This window comes from Asparagus officinalis, chromosome 1, assembly GCF_001876935.1.
Source record: "Asparagus officinalis chromosome 1, Aspof.V1, whole genome shotgun sequence".
NCBI classification, from domain to species: domain Eukaryota; kingdom Viridiplantae; phylum Streptophyta; class Magnoliopsida; order Asparagales; family Asparagaceae; genus Asparagus; species Asparagus officinalis.
The window spans coordinates 51599154-51623476 of NC_033794.1; positions in this window are offsets into that span (position 1 = coordinate 51599154).

Here is a 24323-nt window from a genome sequence, read left to right on the forward strand (position 1 = left end):
CACGGGTTGGATCCGTCCGACCCACGCCAGCGCGGGTCAGATTCTCCCCCGCGCGCTGTTGTTAGACCCTAGAGGGGGGGTGATTAGGGTCTTATGCTAATCTAATCCAATTTAATGCCAATTAAAATTAATTAATACGTTATCCTAATAATATTTGTAAGCTAGGATAAGCAATGTAAACAATGAGATATATCCTAACAAAGAGATATATGCTAAGTATGTGCAAGGATATATAAACAACACAAGGGTAAACAATCTAAACAAGATAGTGGATCATAAAAGGGATGAGTAATGCACAATTGGCGATATATGATAAATGCAAAAACAACTACGCCAAAGACAAACTCAAACAAGCAATATGATCACGGAGTTCGGACCTTCCGTCCTACGTCTCCGCTCCCCACTCCCGGGGAGAAATCCACTAACACAATCCGGTTTGGAAGCCGGAACTTCTTCTACACACTCGGTTTTCTAGCTAACCGAAAACTCTACAACTCACACTCTTGCAATCACACTCTACACCCACTAAGTGTTGGACCTAGCCGTGTCTCCCTCAAGTACTCGGTTACAACCTCTCCCTAGGCACATCAACCGACGCCACTCCACTTGGGACGATCCCCGACTCTCACCACACACTCCTCACTCGGTGTACAAGTGTATTACAAAGTGATTCTCACAATAAGCACAAATATGACAAATGATTGTTCTTAAAACAAGGTGAGAACTCAATTAAGCTCACTCTCAATGTCATAAACCCACAACCCTAAATTATACTATGAATTATCCTATGAATGTAAATACAATAAGCTGAATAGGTTGTGTGTGAACAAAGAGTATCAATAAAACAATTAAACTAAACTCAAATATAAATCTAGCTTATGGAAATTATAATCAAAATAATAAATTGCTAGATGAGTTTAGAAACACTTCTCTAGATCAAGATGGAGAGATGGAGATTGGAGCCCAAACAAGAAGATAATCTCCTCCACTTGTGAAAACCAAAACAACTTAAACGAAACCCTTAAACAAGCTTAAACAAGCTTAAACTCCTTTTTAAAACCCTTGTTTAAAACTTCTTTTAAAACATTCTTAGACCACTGAAAAGAGATCAGCAATTGGGTATTTATACCCACTCAAGATCTCAACAAAAACCCCAAACCAAATGACAAAACAGTCGAAACCCTTAAACAAGCTTAAACAAGCTTAAACTCCTTTTTAAAACCCTTGTTTAAAAAACTTCTTTTAAAACATTCTTAGATACATGAGAGTTGAAGACAATGGGGTATTTATACCCTCTCACAACTCAGCCAAAAACCCCAAGCCAAAGGACAACAAAGCCCCCAGAAAGCTCCTCAGAAAAGTAGCCGTTGTGCCCAACGGATCTATTGTCGGTCGACCGAAAATTCCGTCGGTCGACCGATGAGAGCAAAAACACGAGGAAAACATTCTGGACCATCGTCGGTCGACCGGTGCGGTCGACCGATGGAGTTTTTTTGTAAAACTTTGGGGAATGATTGTAGACATGATAATAAACATGCTATAGTGATTGGTTATCAGAAAGGACTTCCCCAAATGAAAAATATATCATTTTACAAAATAGTCCAAAACATGAAAATATGATATACTTGAATTTTGATGTTTTGACATAAACCAACGTTTGAAACTTTGCAAAATGTTTTTGTAGACTTAGTAAAACATGTATAAACTAATATTGAAGTCTACAAACTAAGTATACAATATTTTCACAAATACAATAGAAAATGAAACCTATGAGTATGTATATGAAAATATATTTGTTTCATATCTATAATGTTTTTGTAGACTTAGTAAAACATGTATAAACTAATATTGAAGTCTACAAACTAAGAATACAATATTTTTACAAAATTGCATATTCTATGCAATGTTTTCAAAAAACACAATAGTAAATATGAAATATGTGATTTCATATTATAAACATGAAAACTCAAAAACTATGTATGTATATATATAACTATATACCCCAAGCTTGATCTTGATCTTCATTTAGCTCAACTTGGTACACGTTGCGGATGAAGCTAAACTTGGATCTTGAACTTGAATTGTACGATGCTTCACTCCACAATTCCGCCAACCTCAATTTGATATGATCGTTATGGCTATCCATCCTCCAACTACGTTGTTTGTCTATAAAACATAGGAATGCACAAACACTAGACAAACAACATTAGTAATAAATTGTTTGTTAAACATCATCAAAACAAGAAGGCCAACAATCTCCCCCTTTTTGATGATGACAAACAATTTACAAAAAGGAATATATGCATGAAGGAAATGAATATACAATGTATAATATATCATGCATATACAATGTATAATATATCATGCATATAAGCAAGAAAGAATATACTCACAATATTTCTCCCCCGTTGACAACATCAAAAAGGGGACAAATGTATGAAGAGAGCGAAAGCTTCCCCTATCAATATGCATGGGTGAGTATAACACATAGAAAGATATGGGGATTTCTCCCCCTATCAAAATGCCATATAGAAAATATATGAAATAAAGATCATGGCAAACATATGTGAGCAAGCATAGATGGAAAATATGCTAAACACAACTCACATACTTAAAGACAATGAGAACACATATGAATATATCAATGTGAAAGAAGTGTCTCATTAGCACAAAAAATGTAGAAACCATATAAAAGAATAGATTTATGAAATCAAAAGAAGAGGAACATGAGAATCATGCATAAATCAAAGTTTATATTCAAAAATAATGTTTGATCAATAAAGAAAAATTTTCTTTACATAACTTGATCAAACCACTCATAGAATACATTATAAAGCATATTTAAAATTTGAATCATCTATTTGTGCTTATATAATGAATTCAAAATAACAAATCAAAGCAAAATTTTCATAGCTCAAAAGTAACTCATGAACTATGGATTTGAAAAACTAAAAATCATCTTTGATTTTCAAAAATCAAGAGAGGCAACTATATCTAGCTCTTGAGCTAGTATTAACCCATATAAATATTTTTGTACCCGGTAAACATAATTTGGGAATAAACACCCAATAAACCCGGAGGGTTATATAAACACAAACCTCTCATCAAAATAAGACTAATAATCATGAAAACAAAATAATTTGATCAATAAAAAAAATATTGTTTTCATGTTCAAAAGTTTAAAGTATAATTTTTCAAAAGCTAGTAACAACCCATATAAATATGTTTTTCACCCGGTAAACAATGTTTGGGAATAAACACCCAATAACTCCGGAGGGTTATATAAACATAGTCCTCTCATAAAAATCAACACTAATAATCATGAAAACAAAAGATTTTATCAATTAAAAATTGTTTTCATATAAAAATATTTCAAAGCATAATTTTCAAAACCAAGACAAAGAACGATAAAAACATTAAAATTCTTAGTTTGAAAATCAAATTTGTTTTGGTACCCAAGAACTCTTGGTACCAAAAGATTTAGGGACATAACCCCTATCGTGCACGGGAATCATTTGCAAATAAAGATTTTCTTTTAAAATTATTTTGCAAATGAGAAACATTCTTAAACAATGGTTTATTTGGAACATATTGCAATTTAGAAGCTTTTTGTATGTCAAAACAAAATTTAGCAAGATGTCCAAACTTACCACAAACATCACACTTAAAAACATGTGGTCTATTGGAAGCATTTGTCAAATGAGATTTTCTTTTCAAATCAAAGCAATATTTGGCCAAATGACCAAAACGATCACAATAATCACACTTGAACACACTAGCATGCTTATGATGAACTTTGTGAGAATGAGCATGTGAATGTGTAAGTGTACAAGATGAAGAAGCTATATGAGATGCACAAGGAACATTAGAATTCTTATGTTTGTGTGCATCATAACAAAACTTAGCTAAATGAATGGGTGCATGTGTGTGTTCATGTGATGAAGAAGCTACATGAGATGCACAAGAATGATTAATATTCTTATGTTTTTGTACATCATAACAAAACTTAGCTAAATGACCTTGACGGCCGCACATAGAACACTTGTAAGTTTTGCTATACATGTGTGCATAATGAGTGGATGATTTTGATTTGGTCTTGGCACACATGTCCATGAGCTTCTTATGGTTATTAATGCATATTTTCAAAGTTGAATCTAAAGATGAAATACTATTTTTCATAAGATTCAAATCTTCATTTTTAGGCACATATGCATTTTTAGAAGTAGAACATAAATAATTATTTATAAAAGAAGCAGTATCATTTTTTATGTTCTCTACTTCTAACATGGCATTATCTTTTTCATGAGTTAACTTGGCAAAGTTTGAAAGCAAAGAATCATGATCCGATTTTAATTTTTTATTGTTTTCTTTAAGGATCACATTTTCATTAGAAATAGTTTCAAACTTAGATGCTAACAACTCATGATCGGATTTTAAAATTTCATGCTTGCTTTGTAAATAAATGAAATCATTTTGCAATTTGTTAAAGGCATGTAATAATTTTTCACTAGCACAAGCAAGTTCATCATTAGGTAAATCATTAATGGTTTCGAACTTGCAAACCTCACTAGGGCTATCGCCTAGTGGCCGTGTGCATGATGAAGCTCCAATATTACTTGAGGAAGAATCCGCCGGAATCCTTTGGATCTCCTCTAAGTTACCATGATGTTCTTCTATGAATGTCCACAATTTGTAAGCACTATCAAAGGAAACAAGCTTGTTAGAAATAGAGGAATCAAGTGCATTATGCATATATTCTAACACAATCTTGTTCATGGTAAACAATCTTTTGTCATTTTTGCTCCACTTGGATTTCTCCATAGTGGGTACAATATAAGCATCATTAATAATTCCCCATAGATCAATATTTTTAGATTGCACAAAAAGTTTAAATCTAGAAGCCCATTGTGCATAGGGAAAGTTAATGAATTTAGGAGCAACATTGGATTCATAGCCTAACAAAGGTGCACAATTCATATTCATGATAAATATATATGTGTAAGCAAGACAAATGCAATCAAAATAAGATTAGCATAAAAAGATAACTTGGATCTTTAACTCAAGGCGATTAGACCTTAAATCAAAGAGCACCAAGCTCTGATACTAATTGTTAGACCCTAGAGGGGGGGTGATTAGGGTATTATGCTAATCTAATCCGATTTAATACTAATTAAAATTAATTAATACGTTATCCTAACAATATTTGTAAGCTAGGATAAGCAATGTAAACAATGAGATATATCCTAACAAAGAGATATAGGCTAAGTATGTGCAAGGATATATAAACAACACAAGGGTAAACAATCTAAACAAGATAGTGGATCATAAAAGGGATGAGTAATGCACAATTGGCGATATATGATAAATGCAAAAACAACTACGCCAAAGACAAACTCAAACAAGCAATATGATCACGGAGTTCGGACCTTCCGTCCTACGTCTCCGCTCCCCACTCCCGGGGAGAAATCCACTAACACAATCCGGTTTGGAAGCCGGAACTTCTTCTACACACTCGGTTTTCTAGCTAACCGAAAACTCTACAACTCACACTCTTGCAATCACACTCTACACCCACTAAGTGTTGGACCTAGCCGTGTCTCCCTCAAGTGCTCGGTTACAACCTCTCCCTAGGCACGTCAACCGACGCCACTCCTCTTGGGACGATCCCCGACTCTCACCACACACTCCTCACTCGGTGTACAAGAGTATTACAAAGTGATTTAACAATTAAGCACAATATAGCAAATGATTGTTCTCTCTAACAAGGTGAGAACTCAATTAGGCTCAACTCAATGTCACACTATCCCACAACCCAATTATATAATGTATGCAAATACAATAAGCTCAATGGTTGTGTGTGCAAACAAAGAGTAAATCAAATCAAACTAAACTCAATATAAAACTAGCTTTAATAGAAATGATAATCAACAAATAATTATAAATAAAAGCTAGACTTGAGTTTAGGAAAACTTCTCTAGATCAAGATGGAGAGATGGAGATATGAAGCCCAAACAAGAAGATGATCTCCTCCACTTGTGAAAATAATCTTCAAACCAAACAAACACTAAAACTCACTTAAACCCTTGTTTAAAACTCTTTAAACTTGTTTAAAACATTTCTTGAGTTACCTTAGAGGTATGAGGGCATGGGGTATATATACTTCTGAAAAATAGTTTTGAAAGCTGTATATCTGATTTTGAAACACTGTTTAAAAATATCAAATAAATTCCAAAAAATGTAAAACTTTGGAGAATGATTGTAGACATGATAATAAACATGCTACAGTGATTGGTTATCAGAAAGGACTTTCTAAATGAAAAATATCATCATTTTACAAAATAGTCCAAAACATGAAAATATGATATACTTGAATTTTGATGTTTTGACATAAACCAACGTTTGAAACTTTGCAAAATGTTTTTGTGGACTTAGTAAAACATGTATAAACTGATATTGAAGTCTACAAACTAAGAATACAATATTTTCACAAAATTGCATATTCTATGCAATGTTATCAAAAACACAATAGAAAATATGAAATATATAATTTCATATATATAACCATAAAAACTCAAAACACATGTATGTATATATATAACTATATATATGCATAGAAACCAAAACTTATGTATATATATTTAACTATATATATATACGAAGAAACCAATAAAATGTGTGTGTATAGATATTGAGCTTAACGTACTTAACACACATAATATAAATCCTAAACTAAATTACCCAAGCTTGATCTTAATCTTTATTGAGCTCAACTTGGTACACGTTGCGGATGAAGCTAAACTTGGATCTTGAACTTGAATTATATTCCGCCAACCTCCTTTGGATATCATCGTTGAAGCGCAATCCATCCAACCTCCAACAACGTTGTTTGTCTACAATGAATAGATAATACAAGCACTAGACAAACAACATTAGTTATAAATTGTTTGTTAAACATCATCAAAACAAGAAGGCCAACAGCTGTTTCGACCCTTGTTCGGTTTTTGACGGTTTTTCTCGGGATTTGTTCGTTCCTGAGCATCCAAACTGATCTGATATCATCCCCAAACGTTGTTAATCAGTTATTAACTGAATATAAGGAGGAATCATTCATTCTTATCCGAAAACCCCAACCGAAGCCTATAAATACAGGTCTAGGGGCTCATTTCACGGGGGCAGATTAATTATCAAGACGAGGAGGTGCTGCCGAGTTGGAGAGCAAGGGAGCACAAATTTCAGCAAGGGCTAGCGAGATCCCGGCGAATCCCTGCATAAAGAAAGAGCAATTCGAAGGATCTGAAGCCCGTTCCCGTCCGTTCCTTGAGATTAGGCTTGGTCTTAATCTGATTTCGCTTGGTCGATTTTAGCGCTTTAAGCAAATACCTCCTTGGTGAGGTAGAAGCTCTGTCGAATTTTCATTAACCGGATCTGATCAAAGGTGGTCCACGAATAAACCCCGACACAGGCGAAGACACCCACGCAAGCAGGAGATGGTAAACGAATCTTGCGTTTATTTTCAAGAGAATTATATCTTTTATTTTCATTGTGTAAAGTTCTTATAAAAAGACCGATCTTTTTGAACTTATTGTAACGATCAAAGTTGTAATGAGTTATACAATGAGAAAAATAATTTTCGACAAAAACACCTCTCTCCTAACCCATTTCCATCGTCCCCTCTCTATTCCTCTAATTTTCTCTCAGACACCGACATCCCTCTCCGCCACCACCGACCATTCTGGCCTTGTTGTTTGCTCCTTTTCTCCCACTAATTTTCTCCGCTCTCTCTTTCTTTTTACCCTAAAGCTAAAAAAAGCCCTTAAATTTGTCAGAGTTCTAGTCGTAGGATTCATCAAAGAACAAATCGGTCTCCGGCACTGAAGGCGAAGAGGTGGCGAAGAACGAGGTGGAGGAGGTAGTGACGAAGGAGGACTAGGAGGAGCTCGAGGCCGTTGCAAATTCAAGACCTCTAAGCTATCGACTTTATTGATAATTTATGATATAAAGTTCAAGTCCAAGATGAAATATTAAGTCTAACGAGTTAGAAGTGAAGTCTAAGGTCTTGTATGTTAAGTCTATTGGGTTGAATAATAAGTTTTATTTGGTGTATGCAATTTTGGAATAGGGATAAAAAATATTTAGTTTGCTTTAAATTAAACCAATGGCTAATTCTAATACAAGCACTTAAACAAGGGATTAATCTCTCTGTGATTCTCACTCTTTTTCTCTCTTTCTAATGGTTTTTCACGTTTTCATTAGCCCTAGAAAACATATAGATATATATATGAATCCTAACCCAAACAGATTAGGAAACTGCTAGCTCGGCTCACGGTTGACCGTCGAACTAGTCACGATCGATCGGATAAATGACAGAAACCTAAAACGCCTACAGGGTACATATGATCGACTAAAGAACCCATCATGGTCGACCATGAAAAGTACAAAGACTTTTCTCAGTCACGTGCACGTTCGCGGTTGACCGCTGAGAGCTTCACGGTCGATCGCATTGCAGTTTTCCTGTTTTCTTCGTTTTGCTTCATCTTCTTGATTCGAGCTTCGGCTTTAGTTTTGGGTCTATACTTAGACTAACAATCACCCATTTGGAGAGAAAAGCGCCATAAGCGAGTTCACCCGAACTCTTACCTTCTTCGCAAGTATCTTCTCATCTCCGGAAAATCCTTTCTTCAATCATCAACATCCTTGTGATCTCACTGATCCTCTTAGTGTGACTCCGCCTTCATCTTCTACTCGTGAAGGCCAACTAAAGTTGCGCACAACTCCAGTTTCTCAATGGCGACTACCTTTGTCAACATGTCTGCCAGATTTTGACTCCCTAAAATCTTTATTAAGTGTAACTTTCCATCTTCAATTAGCGAGTATATGAAATAGTATCGTACATTGATGTGCTTCGTTCTGGCACGATAAACTGGATTCTCAAAAAAATGTATAGTGCTCTGGTTATCATAATAAAGAACTCCTCTTTATTGCTTCAGATCCAACTCTTCCAAACACCCGTTCAACCAGATCATCTCCTTACTTGCTTTAGTCACCGTGACATACTCAGCCTCGATTGTAGATAAAGTCACAATCTTCTGTAGATGTGAGACCCAGCTCACTGTTGTTGACGCTAAGGTATAAACATACCCCGTGGTGCTTCATCTTGTATCATGATCACTGGTGAAGTTCGCATCCACGTATCCCTACAGCACCAGCTCCTTCCTCCGTAAATATAGTGGCTTGTTTGTTGTCCCTCTCAAGTATCGCAATATCCACTTCACGGCCTCCCAATGCTGCATTCCTGGATTGCTTGTAAAACTGCTAATAACTCCCACTGCATGGGCAATGTCCGGCCTCGTGCAAACTATCATGTACATGAGACTCCCAATGGCTGAAGAATATGGCACCCTGCTCATATGCTCTCTCTCTCCATCTATCTTAGGTAATTGCTCCTCAGATAACTTGAACTGGCTTCCAAGGGGTATGCTAACAACCTTAGCATTCTGCATATTGAACCTCTAAAGTACCTTCTTGATATATTCATCTTGACTCAACCTCAACGTCCCTTCTGTTTCATCCTTACTGATTCACATCCCTAGAATCTACTTAGCTGCACCCAGATCCTTCATTACAAACTCTTTTGTTAGCTACTTCTTCCAACTGTTTATCTCCTCTAAACATGGTCCTGCTACTAACATATCATTAACATATAATAACAATATAATAAAGCTAGACTCGAACCTCTTGAAATAGCACTAATGATCCGAATTGTATCTTCTGTAGCCATTGTTTGCATGAAGTTATCAAACTTCTTGTACCACTGTCTCGGAGCCTATTTCAAACCATATAAGCTCTTCTTGAGCTTGCACACTATCTCTTCCTTTCCTTCTTCAATAAAGCCAACAGGTTGCTTCATGTAGATTTTTTCATCCAAGTCACCATGAAGAATGATAGTCTTCACATCTAACTGCTCAAGGAAGAGGTCTTCTGCAGCCACCAAGCTCAATACCACCCTGATGGTTGTGAGCTTTACAACAGGGGAAAATATCTCCGTATAGTCCACTCCTTTCTGCTGTTAGAACCCCTTTACAACTAATCTGGCCTTAAACCTCTTGTTTCCATCACTCTCTTGCTTGATCCGTTAGACCTATTTTTTATGCAAGGCCTTTTTTTGTACAGGTAGCTGGGCTAATTGCCATGTCTCATTAATGAGTAGAAAATTCATCTCTTCCTACATCGCATGCTCTTACTACTGAGATTCACTCACTTGCATAGCCTTCTCATAGCACTCCGGTTCACCGCTATCTGTTAACAAATAAGTAATCAAGAGATGAATGTAGGCTGTCTAAAAATCACAATAGATAGCTGATCCCTATCAAACCTCAACTAACAATCTTGACAAAAAAAGTTACAATCAGACGACTTCCATGTTAATTGGAGGGTTCTTACGTAGATCGAGAAAGGTTATAATTTGACGACCTTCACGATGATAGATGAAAGCCCTGATTCAATAGCCTTCACAATCAACTGTGAGAGTTACAATCTGACGACTCTCACACCCTAAACGGTTAAAGTGAAAATTACTGAACAATGGTCTTTGCAATTCTTTGTAGAAGAGATTACAAGTCAACAATTTCTTCTAAAATGTAGAACTCATCCCTGTGTTCAAAATTTGAAAGACAAGCGGCCCCTTCGTTTTTAACATCCAGCAGATGCCCAACTCTACATCTCCAGTCTAAGACGTGGAGTTAGGGTCCCGAATGTCAACCTGGGCATTTGACTCATTGAAACATGAGCCGAACAGTTTCAGAACCGTTTTCCCTATGATCTCTATCGATTCTCTTCTCTTTTATAATCAGGAAATTCAAATTGCAATTAAGTTTGAGAGAGTTGTAAACATTCTTGTCCTAAGCAGTTAGAGAGAATAAAATCAAATATGATTCTTTCATCATTTTCTTATTAAAATTTTTTCACCAAACAAAAGATGGAGACTCTGCTGGGAAAAAGCTTCTTTGATAATGAAGTGGTGGCGCAATCCGACATCCATCTTGCTGGAAAAACCATCGAAACTCTCGTCGTAGAGTTTGACCAAGCCAACTATAAGGAAGCTCTTTCCTCTGGATCGCTTAGCCCTAAGGTTAGGCGCAACATCCGCAAAATCTCCAAAGAGATCAAAACTGTTGCTACAGTGCTAAAGAAAACCCTCTCCTTTGGTCAAGATTGCTCAAACAGCCCCTCCTATGAAGGAATGAGCTCCGCCTTTGCCAAACTTGTTCAACAAGTTGAAAATTCCACACCCGCATCGACACAACATGTCATGGGTAGTAAAAGGCCTATGATGAAGGAAAGTCCAATCAACACCGATGATGTTACTACCAAGGCATTGAACTAAGCCAAAAAGAATGCTGCTCAAAGAAGGAGAAGATCCATCCGGCGAGCGTAGCTTTGAAATAGCCGATCTCTTGACCAACGCGAAGATCGTGTTTGTGAGCCTTGCCTGAGTGTTGTGTTTCTACTCCAGAACGCATGCTTCATGGTGACGAGCCCAACTACAAGCCTCGCATGATACAACTTAAACACGACCCTTAGTGGTGTATTCATCAAAAACACAGCCCTCAAGAAAACATTTCTAAAGCTGAATGCAACTCTCACGAGTGCATTTCCGAGCCAGAATGTGGGTCTTCAGACCGTGTTGATCATCATGGATGTAGTACCCAGGAATGAATTTTCAAAAGCAAACGTACACTTCAGGGGTGCGTTTCAACATCCAAACGTGACCCCAAGGGCTCGTTTCCTCAAGTAAACGCACACTTTAGGGGTGTGTTTCAACATCCAAACGTGACTCCTAAGGGCTCGTTTCCTCAAGTAAACGCACACTTCAGGGGTGCATTTCAACATCCAAACGTGACCCCAAAGGCTCATTTCCTTAAGTAAACGCACACCTCAGGGGTGCGTTTCAACATCAAAACGTGACCCCCAAGGGCACGTTTCCTAAACTAAACACACACCTCAGAAGTGTGCTCAACCAAAACGTGATCCTCGAGGACACGTTTCACTTTAGGAACACGGGCCTCGGCCTTGTGTTCACAAATCCAAATGCGACCCTCGCATTTCTTCTCTAGAATGCAACGTGGTCCACCAAGTTCAAAAAGATCAACATGGATTTAAAATTCATGTTCGTCAAGAACCAGTCCCACCCACTAACGGGCAGGGGATTCCATCTCCGTCCTCACGCTCCGTGAAAGATCCATCCTAAGTATCTGATTTACGTAAATTGCTATAAAGAGGGCGACCTACACAACAAATAGCTCATTCATGTCAATATGAGCGGCTTAGAGCCTCGCATGATACAACTTAAACGCGACCCTCAATGGTGTGTTGTTCATCCAAAACGCAACCCTCAAGAAAATATTTCTAAATCTGAATGCAACTCTCACGAGTGCATTTCCGAGCCAGAACGTGGGACTTCAGACCATGTTAATCATCATGGACGTAGTACCCAGGAATGCACTTTCAAAAGTAAACGTACACTTTAGGGGTGTGTTTCAACATCCAAACGTGACCCCCAAGGGCTCGTTTCCTCAAGTAAACGCACACTTCAGGGGTGCATTTCAACATCCAAACGTGATGCCCAAGGGCTCATTTCCTCAAGTAAACACACACTTCAGGGGTGCGTTTCAATATCCAAACGTGACCCCCAAGGGCTCATTTCGTTAAGTAAACGCATACCTCAGGAGTGCGTTTCAACATCCAAACGTGACCCCCAAGGACACGTTTCCTCAACTAAACACACACCTTAGAAGTGTGTTCAACCAAAACGTGATCGCCGAGGACACGTTTCACTTTAGGAACACGGGCCTCGGCCTTGTGTTCATCAATCCAAACGTGACCCTCACATTTCTTCTCCAGAATGCGATGTGGTCAACCAAGTTCAAAAAGATCAACATGGATTTAAAATTCATGTTCGTCAAGAACCAGTCCCACCCACTAACGGGCAGGGGATTCCATCTCCGTCCTCATGCTCCTTAAAAGATCCATCCTAAGTATCTGATTTACGTAAATTTCTATAAAGAGGGCGACCTGCACAACAAATAGCTCATTCATGTCAATATGAGAGGCTTATTTCCGTAGTCCTCTCGGAATGCCACTGTTGCACATCTGCACTGTAGACGTCAAAAATTGTCTATAGGTCCCCGCACACGGCTCGAGACAGAGAGAAGATGATGAACATCACTATTCGAGTCATCAAGAGGTGTCTCGGCCAAGGCTCGACCGAGACACCAAGAGGTATCTCGGCCAAGGCTTGGCCGAGACACCAAGAGGTATCTCAGCCAAGACTTGGCCGAGACACCCAAGAGTGTCTCATCCAAGGCTTGGCTGAGACACCAATGAGTGTCTCGGTCCAAGGTTGGCCGAGACACCCACGGGTGTCTCCAGACCCGAAATGCTATTTTTGGCAGATTAAAGCTGTTTTTCGATCATTAACCGTCTGAATTTGTTTCAATTGATTTGATATCATTCAAGAACGTGGTTAAGTGGTTACAACTAAAGATAAGATCGAATCGATCGTTCTTATCTGAAAACAAGGATCCCTAGGCCTATAAATACAGCCATAGGACCTCTATTTTTTAAGAAAAGCCTTGCTGAACTAAAGACTGAAGGAGCACAAATTTCAAAAGAGAGGAGGAGATCGGAGTGAGTTCTTTAACACGAAGAATAAGAGTTTGTTAGATCTGCAGTTCCTGTTTTTTATCCTTGAGATTGCCCCGTTGCGGTGTTCTCGAAAAGAGTGATTATCTCGCTGTTGCCAAGATAATTGCTTTGGTTTCTTAATTCCTTCGTAAATCAACGAAGATTTAGATCTGATCTGATTGCTTGGTAGTCCATGGATATCAACATCCCCATTGTTGGCCTTCTTGTTTTGATGATATTTAACAAACAATTTATTACTAATGTTGTTTGTCTAGTGTTTGTGCATTTCTATGTTTTGTAGACAAACAACGTTGTTGGAGGTTGGATGGATTGCGCTTCAACGATGATATCCAAAGGAGGTTGGCGGAATGTCGGTGAAGCCTTGCAATTCCAAGTTAAAGATCAAGTTCAAACTTCATCCGCAAGTGTACCAAGTCAAGCTTATTGAAGATCCAGCTTGGGTAATTTAGTATAGGTTTATATTATGTGTGTTTAATACGTTAAGCTCAATATCTATACACACACATTTATTGGTTTCTTCGTATATATATATATATATATAGTGATTTGGTTTATCTACATAGATATGAAACAAATATATTTTCATATACATACTCATAGGTTTCATTTTCTATTGTATTTGTGAAAATATTGTATTCTTAGTTTATAGACTTCAATATCAGTTTATACATGTTTTACTAAGTCTATAAAAACATTTCACAAAGTTTCAAAAGTTGGTTTATGTCAAAACATCAAAATTCAAGTATCTCATATTTTCATGTTTTGGACTATTTTGCTAAATGATGATATTTTTCATTTGGGAAGTCCTTTTTCGAAACCAGTCATTGTAGCATGTTTATTATCATGTCTACAATCATTCCCCAAAGTTTTACATTTTTTGGAATTTATTTGATATTTTTAAACAGTGTTTCAAAATCAGATGTACAGCTTTCAAAACTGTTTTTCAGAAGTATCAGTATTCGGTCGACTGCACCGGTCGACCGAACCTGAGTTCATATGTTTTATGGGCGACAGAGAGTTTGTCGGTCGACCGGTCCGGTCGACCGACGATGGTCCAGAATGTTTTCCTCGTGATTTTGCTCTTATCGGTCGACCGACGGAATTTTCGGTCGACCGACAATAGATCCGTTGGGCACAACGGCTACTTTTCTGAGGAGCTTTCTGGGGGCTTTGTTGTCCTTTGGCTTGGGGTTTTTGGCTGAGTTTTCTCCACTCCTCGGAAAGGGTATTTTTCTGCAATCAGGGTTCGAACTTCGCCCTCGTTATTGGCGTATTTCATGACTTGATGCAGAGTAAATGGGACAATGCAGTTTGCATGTATCCACGGTCGTCCCAGCAAAAGATTGTAGGATGTGTCCGCATCTATGATGTAGCATGCTCTTTGGCTTGGGGTTTTTGGCTGAGTTGTGAGAGGGTATAAATACCCCATTGTCTTCAACTCTCAAGGGATCTAAGTATGTTTTAAAATAAGTTTTTAAACAAGGGTTTTAAAAAGAGTTTAAGCTTGTTTAAGCTTGTTTAAGGGTTTCGTTTAAACTGTTTTGGTTTTCACAAGTGGAGGAGATTATCTTCTTGTTTGGGCTCCTATCTCCATCTCTCCATCTTGATCTAGAGAAGTGTTTCTAAACTCATCTAGCAATTTATTATTTTGATTATAATTTCCATAAGCTAGATTTATATTTGAGTTTAGTTTAATTGTTTTATTGCAGCCGATGCATAGGAATCCCTAAAACCTGCATGACCCTATAGGGCATGATGCTGAGTGCGGAGCCCAGGTCAACCTGGACACGACTGATTTCAGAAGATCCGATATACCCCGTATAGTACAAAGGCCTGTCGTGTTCATGTTTAACCTGCATATCTTCTTGAGTAAACGATATACAGGATAAACTTCTTGCAGTTTGCAGACATTGCTGACAAGTCTGATCTCCAGAAGTTTCAGGAATTGGAGTGACTTGGGTGATGAAGCTCTCGGTGTTCTTTAAGGCTTCAATCAGGGCTTCTTTGGTAGTTTTGGACAACCTCAGGAGCTCGTATAGAGTGATTCTGGCCGGTATGTTGGCCAACTGTGCCATGACATTGAATTGGAAGGGAGTGCTGCCCACTATCTTGTTTATGTTTATATCACCCTTAGTTTATATATCCTTGCATATATATTTCATCATATAGGATATATCTTATTGTTTACATTGCTTATCCTAGCTTACAAATGTTGTTGTATTTCATACTTGCTAGGATAACTTATTAATTAGTTTTTAAATTGGCATTTAATCGTATTAGATTAGCATAAGACCCTAATCACCCCCCTTTAGGGTCTAACAATTGGTATCAGAGCTTGGTGCTCTTTGATTTAAGGTCTAACCACCTTGAGTTAAAGATCCAAGTTATCTTATTTGTGCTAATCTAGTTATGATTACTTTTGTCTTGCTTGCGTATTTTCATATATATATCATGAATATAAATGTATTTCGTTTAGGCTATGAATCAAATGTTGCTCCTAAATTTATTAATTTTTCCTATGCTCAATGGGCTTCTAGATTTAAACTATTTATTGAATCTAGAAACATCGACTTATGGAAAATTATTGATTGTGCTTATATTGTGCCCACATTGGAGAAATCCAAGTGGAGCGATCATGATAAGAAAATGTTTTCAATGAACAAGCTTTTGTTAGAATTTTCGCTTAATGCTTTTGACTCATCCTTTTCTAACAAATTTGTTCATTTTGATAGTGCTTACAATTTATGGAAATACATAGAAGCACATCAAGGCAACTTGGAGGAAATCCGACGTAGTTTGGAGGATTGTTCTTCAAGTGAGTGTGGAGCATCATCATGCACACGGCCACTAGGCGATAGCCCTAGTGTGGTAAGCGATTCGGAATCCGAAAGTGATATATCCATCAATGAACTCGCTTGTGCATATGAGAAATTATTGCATGCCTATACAAAATTACAAAATAATTTTATGCCATGCTACGGAATCTCTCCACATAAGCCTTAATAGATTCTCCCTTCTTTTGCTTTGTGGCAAGAAGGGTAGGGACCGAGACTTCTGTGTCATCTTCGAAGAATCTGGCCAAGAAAAGCCTTTCCAGATCTACCCATTTCTGGATAGATCCAGCATGCAGTTTCATAAACCATTCAAAGGCCACTCCTTTGAGAGTACCGATGAACAAGCGTGTCAGGATGGCATCATTGGCTACCACATCTCCTGTTTGAGACTTGAAGTAGTAAATATGCTGATTTGGTGATCATGTACCGTCGAAAGGTTGCAGCGCTGGAGCTTTGAACTTTGGCGGGTAGGGAGCCGTATCCCATTTTGCAGGGTAGGGTCGTATCACTCCTTCCTCACGAAGCTCGCTTCTGTTGGCCATTGCGTTAAGACGGGCTTCTAGTTCGTCTACTTTGGTCGACTGAGGATACAGTTCTTTTTCCATCTCCTTCTCATTGTCAGAAGAAGAATCCAAGTTGTGAGTCTCACGATCTGAGTGTTCGTGCACCTTCTGCTTTCCTTTTGACGTAGTCCTCCGGGAAGACTCGGGTCTTTGGCCTTTTTCAGCCAGAAGTTGGGCCAACATATCCTTCATCTGGAGAAGGGTTTCCTGCTGCGCCTGGAGCATGACGTGATGTTCATCAACTCTTTTGGCTATGTCTTCAGGATTTCCCGTCATGTAAACAGAAACCTTCTGTGCTCCGATAGAGCTTGAAGATTGAGATTCAGCTATTGCCGAATGTTCATCACTTGTCGTAATCCCTTGGGCTAACTTTTGGTAATTAACCTGGCGGATAGCTCCAGTCCGTGACCGAGTATGTCGATATACCCCTTCGAACTCATCGGAAATTTCTCGAACGGTCGGGGAATGGCTTCTTTCTGATTCATCGGAACTGGGACACGGGGCACCAAGAATTTTAGTGTTTTTCTGTTTTCCTTTTCTTGGTTTTGAAAAATTATACTTTAAACTTTTGAATATAAAAACATTTTTTTTTAATTCTTTTGTTTTCATGGTTATTGGTTTTGTTTTGATGAGAGGTTTATATTTATGTAACCCACCGGGTTTATTGGGTGTTTATTCGCAAATCATGTTTACCGGATGCTAAAATGATTATATGGGTTGGAACAAGATCAAGAGCTTAATATAATTGTTGCCTCTCTTAAAAATTGTGTTTGTCGTCGTTTGGTAGGTCTTGCGACGTCAGACAGTCTGTCGAATACAGACCTGCGAGGTTCAGGCATACCACAATGACATTCGGAGAGGACCGTTGAAATAAGCCGCTCACAATGACATGAATGAGTTGCTCGTTGCATTGGTTTTTCTCTGGAGAGTAACTCTCGCAAATCAGAGACCCGAGGACAATCCTTCATCGGGGATGAAAGCATGATTCTCATGTTCCTCTTCTTTTGATTTCATAAATCTATTCTTTTATATAGTTTTTATATTTTTTGTGTTAATGAGACACTATTTTCATATTGATATATTTATACATGTTCTCATTATCTCTTGAATGTGAGTGATACTTAGCATATTTTCTATGCTTGCTCACATATGTTTGCCATGGTCCTCATTGCATATATTCTATATGGCTTTTTGATAGGGGGAGGATTCATTACCTCGAAGTGTGCGTTCTGGAGTATGAACGCAATGCTTGTGCAGATCTTCGGAAACGCAATCCTTGCGTTGGACTTGGGATTAATTTTCTCGGAGGTGTGCTCGTCGGATGGACCTTTTTCGTCGTCGAGCGGTGTTTTTCTTGGCTTGTTTCAAAGTCTTAGCAGTAGCGTCATCGGCGTTGATTGCGCTTTTCTCTGTCATAGGCCTTTTACAACCAAGTACATGCTGTGTCGACGCCTTCTTGTTTTGATGATATTTAACAAACAATTTATTACTAATGTTGTTTGTCTAGTATTTGTGCATTTCTATGTTTTGTAGACAAACAATGTTGTTGGAGGTTGGATGGATTGCGCTTCAACGATGATATCCAAAGGAGGTTGGCGGAATGTCGGTGAAGGACATAGGCGTGGGATCTTCGGCTTGCAGAGCAAGCTTGAGGCTTTGGCCAAAGGAGAGGGCTTTCTTTAGCGTCTCAACAGTAGTTAAGACCTCTTTAGAGCTCTTGCAAGCACCTCACCTAGCTTTAGGGCTAAGCGATCCGGAAGAGAGGGCCTCCTCGTATTTGGCTTGGTCAAACTCCACGACCATATCCAAAGGAGGTTGGCGGAATGTCGGTGAAGCCTTGCAATTCCAAGTTAAAGATCAAGTTCAAGCTTCATCCGCAAGTGTACCAAGTAAAGCTTATTGAAGATCCAGCTTGGGTAATTTAGTATAGGTTTATATTATGTGTGTTTAATACGTTAAGCTCAATATCTATACCACACACAATATTGGATTTTCTCACAAAATGAGCTATTTTGAGAAAACTTTGTGATATTATTTTATTGACCGCGGTTGATAAGCTGCGTTGGGCAGCGGTTGATAAGCTGCGTTGGGCAGCGGTTGATAAGCTGCGTTGGGCAGCGGTTGATAAGCTGCGTTGGGCAGCGGTTGATAAGCTGCGTTGGGCAGCGGTTGATAAGCTGCGTTGGGCAGCGGTTGATAAGCTGCGTTGGGCAGCGGTTGATAAGCTGCGTTGGGCAGCGGTTGATAAGCTGCGTTGGGCAGCGGTTGATAAGCTGCGTTGGGCAGCGGTTGATAAGCTGCGTTGGGCAGCGGTTGATAAGCTGCGTTGGGCAGCGGTTGATAAGCTGCGTTGGGCAGCGGTTGATAAGCTGCGTTGGGCAGCGGTTGATAAGCTGCGTTGGGCAGCGGTTGATAAGCTGCGTTGGGCAGCGGTTGATAAGCTGCGTTGGGCAGCGGTTGATAAGCTGCGTTGGGCAGCGGTTGATAAGCTGCGTTGGGCAGCGGTTGATAAGCTGCGTTGGGCAGCGGTTGATAAGCTGCGTTGGGCAGCGGTTGATAAGCTGCGTTGGGCAGCGGTTGATAAGCTGCGTTGGGCAGCGGTTGATAAGCTGCGTTGGGCAGCGGTTGATAAGCTGCGTTGGGCAGCGGTTGATAAGCTGCGTTGGGCAGCGGTTGATAAGCTGCGTTGGGCAGCGATTGATAAGCTGCGTTGGGCAGCGATGGAGCTGCGTTGGGCAGCGATGGAGCTGCGTTCGAGCTGTGCTTGGCAGCGATTGGAGCTGCGTTCGAGCTGTGCTTGGCAGCGATTGGAGCTGCGTTCTAGCTGTTGATTGTTGTAGTATTTAGATTTCTCTGTCTTTATATATGGATGACACCAAAGACCAGTAAAGAAGGTCTTATTCAGGCCATTTGTGACAATTGAGGCATCTCAATAACGCTCTATCAACTGCAGGTCATGATCTCCACTGAGTGTGTCGAATATCATTACACTGCTCATCAGCACCTCTAATGGTTGCTAATATAATATTAGTCATGTTGTTGTCGCAGCCATCAAGATCAATCATCTCACATAAGAAGCTGCATTCGTGTTTATAGCTGTTGAAGCGGCGTAGGTGATTGAATCGGTGTAGTGTCTTGATGATGGTACGCGGGGAGGACTTCCACGTCTTGGTTTGAAGAGATCGTCGATTTGTAATCCTTTCTGTCAGAGTATTGCTAAAGACTGTCATTTTGTAATCTTTGCTTTAACTCTTTGACATGTGAAAATCTTCGAATTGTAGCCTTCTGGAAGTCGTCAGATTATAACTTCCATCATCAGTGTTCGATGGAGACTCAGCTATCTATCGTGATTTTTAGACAGCCTACAGAGAGTTAGAACTTTTCGTGGCCTGAGAGAAGTTGATTGGATCATCTTCTAACATTCCACTACTTTCCTCATGTTCTTGGAGAAATACAATATAATCATCCGGAATAGCATTTCTCCTTTCTCTCGTGGATCTCCTTAATGGCACTGGTTCTTGAGGTTGTTGAGTTTGTTCTTCTGGAACAGGGAGTTGTTCAACATTATCATCTTGAGGTTCCGGATTTACTTCTTGAGCAACAACAGGTATAGGAACCTGAATATTGTCAAAAGTAACTGTATGGATTGGATCTGAAGCCAATTCCTCCTCAAAACTAATGTCTCTAACCTTATTTCTCCCCCCAAACTCAACATCCTCAAAGAATGTTGCTGTTCCCGTCTCAAAAATATTCCTTATAGTGGGATCATAAAACTTATAGCCGTGTTAGTTTATATATCCTTGCATATATATTTCATCATATAGGATATATCTTATTGTTTACATTGCTTAACCTAGCTTACAAATATTGTTGTATTTCATACTTGCTAGGATAACTTATTAATTAGTTTTTAAATTGGCATTTAATCGGATTAGATTAGCATAAGACCCTAATCACCCCCCCTTTAGGGTCTAACACCCATCACAGAACAAGATCCCACGCAAGCAGCGGGCGATAAACACCCGTTGCGCTGTTTGACGAGAGTTGTATTTTTTTGGTTTTTATTGTGTAAGGGTCTTATAAAAAGACTAATCTTTTGTTTTCATTATAACGATTAAAGTTGTAATGAACACTGCAATGAATACATCAACTTTCTTCCCAAACAAACTAGCGACCACAGTGGGAGCTAACATCTCGTCACCGAGGCTGTCATGCCGCAGCCGACGAGCAAGATCCCCGTGGCTGAAGAGGTTGAATACGAGTTCGACCAATAGAAGTTTGAGGAGTACGTCTCCTCCTCCCCCCTCTAGGTCTGCCTCTCCTCGCAAGCGCAAGAATGTCTCCTCCTCCCAAAAGATCCGCTCGTCTTCAGATCTCAGGACTCAAGAAGGTGATCTTCCTGCTATCGCTGCTACAGATGCACCTCATAACGATCCGCCGGCATCCAATGAAGCCAAATCTACAGATCTGAACTCCTCTTTGATCAAGGAGTCGACTGTTGAAGACGCACCAACTCTATCAAAGAGAGCACGTCAAAGGCAATGCCAACGCCACACGTGCTAATTCTCCAAGACTTTAGATCAAGTGGACAGACTCCATTACCAAGCAGATCTAGAGTTCAGAAAGAGCCAAGTGGCTAAGCCATCTCCACAGCAAGCTTCGTGAACCTCCTCCCAACCACCTACTAACGAATAGGTTTGTGTCAAACGGTACCGTTCCACTCTTGAGGAGAGCATCTAGAAGCATCACGCACTTCTTGCGCATGCCCAGATCCTTATGCGAAAAGCATAAGAAATGTAAAAGGAAGAGGCGGTTAAGAGATCGCCAAGATCTAAACAAATTTGGATGCCAAAGGCCAAATCAATGCCTAAGGAAAAAGCAAGCAACGTTGCTCTTCAGCCTTTGTCAACTTTGGATCCCGCTCCTTCTACCACCACACCTTTGGTGAAACCCTACGATGATGTGGACCTCTCCAAATTTAGAATTCCGTTGAAGGGTCGCCTGGATCCTTTACATGAAGATCAAGGCAAAGCGCCTGTTAAGGAATGCTTAGGACCGTTGAAGGAACCCCGAGCAACCATCCAGACTGGGGGTCTTACGTGATATCCTAACAAGTTGATTCCCATAACTACCTATGTGGAGATGCCTGCACAAAACCAGGATCCTGTTAAAATTTTATCCTCACACGAGTGTGATTCCAAACGTGTGGCTCCTGCTAAAGCCAATAAAGTGCTACTTATTCAGAAGAAGACACGCCGAACAGACGACAGCGATCCATCTGAGGAATCAAACCAATAGTCGATAGGTTGCTCTGACCGCAACGTTGATGAGTTGTACTATTGGGCTGGGGGTACGAATAAATCTCAAAAGAGAAGTACCCGAGAAGCTGACTCTCACTGTCCGTGTACCAAACTTATCAGGGTAGTATTATCAACGTATACCTGTTCGTGGGAAAAATCGTAGCTTTCATTGAAGTCATTGTGCTCCTTGGCAATTGTTTATCGATTACACAAAGATCCGGTCTTTTTATAAGATCCGGTTACAACGAAATCAAAAGAAAATAAAAATTATAACTTTTTCCTTGTTTGTCGAACGAATCACGAGCTCCTGTTTTGCGGTCACTCGCTTTTGTGGGTTCTTCGCCTGCGCCGGAGTTAATCCGTGGATCACCGCGTGATCTAAATCCGGTCGGATCTACACGGTATAGCGGGTGTTATCTCACGAAGGAAATAACAGCCTGGGGTACTATTTCACCAAGGAAATAATAGCCTTCTCGGGATCAAAAACCAAGTTTTGATCCGGAGTATTACCGTGTGGATCTCAGATCTGATTTTCCTCTCTCGAACTCCTGTCTTTTCTGACGTGGATGCTCACCATGAACCAGATATGATGATGTCCAAGTCTTCAAAGCTTCAAACTTTCAAAGTTAAGATCACAATCCAGCAGAGCTTCGCCTTCAAAAGTTCCAACCTCTTGAAAATGAACCTCCCCCTCTATATAGCCTCTGGAAGCGGATCTCGGCCCAGATCTGGGCCCAGGTCAGAGCGTGGCTCGGCCACCGAGCCCCCCCGAGGTGGCTCGGTTTTGGCCGAGTCCTCCAGGTGTTGTACCGTGTTGTCTGTTGTCCAGTTTTATGGTTTCGCAGTTCATCTGAGTTTTATTGTTGATCTGAACTCTGATTTGGCAGTCCGGATCCCGATTTGGCAGTAAATCCGCCTTGGAGTTCGAGTTCGTGGGCCGGCCACCGGGGGGGGGCCCGCCCACCGAGCCACCTATAGGTGGCTCGGTTTTGGCCGAGTCCTCCAGGTGTTGTACCGTGTTGTCTGTTGTCCAGTTTTATGGTTTCGCAGTTCATCTGAGTTTTATTGTTGATCTGAACTCTGATTTGGCAGTCCGGATCCCGATTTGGCAGTAAATCCGCCTTGGAGTTCGAGTTCGAATCCGTTCCACGGTTGGATGACTCGTTGACTCGCCAAACCGTTAGCTTGATTCCGTACACGAGTGGATGTATTCCGTTGTTTGCGTGCGATTCGTTAACCTCGTCGCTTTGTTAATCCGCTTTGTCGCGTGTCACTTGGCTTCGATGTGGTAGACTAACGCTCGTGTTTAGATACGTCACCCGATGGTTCGTCGGTTTGTCGAATCACCGTGCCGAGCTGTGCTAAGGGACCTATAAGCAGTTTTATATGCCTACAATACCTACCCTAAGACCGCTCCACAGAGGGTCTCGATATTTGATAGGATATCTACCAGAATGTCCAAGTCCAAGCCAAGGCGTTTCTATAGAAAAAGATTAGATGCGCAAGATGATAAACTCCCAAAGGTCACTATCAATATGGTCGATAAGGAGAAGTCAATGCGAAGTTTCAATCCCTAACATTTTTCGGACATATCCCAACGTATAACTCGGTTACACACGGGAACTACTAGGCATAGGGACTATCAGAGGATGAAAAGAGGATTATCCTCGGAAGATGAAGCATCAGATGCGAACTCTGCCATCGCTTCTGATAATACAATGTCTAGCATAGGATAATCCCACGAGGCGTTTATGGTCAACACCGAGCAAATGGCCAAAATCATTAAGGATGCCTTGTCTAAGCAAAAAGAGAACTTCAAGTTCGAAATGGAAATGTCTATGCTGTGAATGAGGGAAGAGCATGATCAATAGATCCGAGCCTTATCGAATCAGATAGGTGAATCTAGTCATCACAACAATGTT